Here is a 1,203-nt window from a genome sequence, read left to right as displayed (position 1 = left end):
ATGGTAGGTTTGATGAAGAGGTGGATAGTCATGGAGTATGACTGGACAAAGGGGATATGATTCAATGATATAATAAACTGGGGAGGGGGGATTAGCAAGGTTTATTTGTCCAGATTCTTCTCTATGTCGTTTTGTCTTCAGAGATAGGATATTCCTTTCCTCTTGGTATAGGGAAGGCATCTCTAGAATGAGGGTCTTATGAGCTACTTTAGGAGAAGGTCAGAAAAATCCTTCCTAGGGTTTATGACCTGTTTTAGAGGAGAGGTGGGAGAGGTGGGGGAGGTGGGAGTGGCCTGCCTGCTTTTGCTATATTCTCCAATGCCACCATGCCATACTTTGGGGTAGCATGTCATGAACCCCATCAACCTGTGTTGTCTAATCATTGGTTTCCTAATCTACAAAATGAGAATGAAAATATTGTCTCATAATGCTGATGGGAAGATTAAATGAGCTCGAATGTAAAATCTTTGACAAGTTCTCTTTAATATAGATGTTCAAGAAATGGTTTGGGGGATGGATATGCTTCTAGCTCTGACTCAAGTAGGGCAAAGGCAATATATGTAACCTAAACATTTGTACCCCTGTAATATTCTGAAATAAAATAAAATAAAATGAGGAAAAAAAAGAAATGGTAGCTGTTATTAATCGCAAAGTTTTACTTTTTCCATTCTCATAATAAATAGCAACAGCTATTGCATTAATTTATTTTTCAAAAGATGCTAATTGGCAAGGTGAATAATATTTCATAAAATTAATTGGTCTGATTAATCAATTAATATATTTCATAACATGTTACAAGATTTGAGGTCTTTCGCCTTCCTTTTATGAGGACTTGAGTATTATCTACTTGCAAGTAAGATAAAAGTGAAAAATTCATTTGAGGGAGTAAAAATGTTTCTTACTTTTGAGATATGTGTATGAAATGTTAATTTTTATTGAACATATATTGTTTGCCAGGGACTGTTCTAAGCACTTTACAATCAATTAACTCTAAATCCTTATGACATCCCTACAAGTTTGGTGGGATAGCTATCTTCACTTACAGATGAGGAAAAAGAATAGAAATGGCAGAGCCTGGAGGTAAGCCTAAGCTGTTTTACTCTCAACCCTTCACTCGTAATCGTTGTATAATGTCACCTCAAACTTAGAGTAATACTTCCAGTAATAACTCCTATTCAGAGACAAATATTACTTCTCAGAAAT

This window comes from Propithecus coquereli, unplaced genomic scaffold, assembly GCF_000956105.1.
Source record: "Propithecus coquereli isolate 6110/MARCELLA unplaced genomic scaffold, Pcoq_1.0 Scaffold87, whole genome shotgun sequence".
NCBI classification, from domain to species: Eukaryota; Metazoa; Chordata; class Mammalia; order Primates; family Indriidae; genus Propithecus; species Propithecus coquereli.
The sequence above is the reverse complement of the archived record's forward strand: the minus strand, read 5'-3'. Positions refer to the sequence as shown.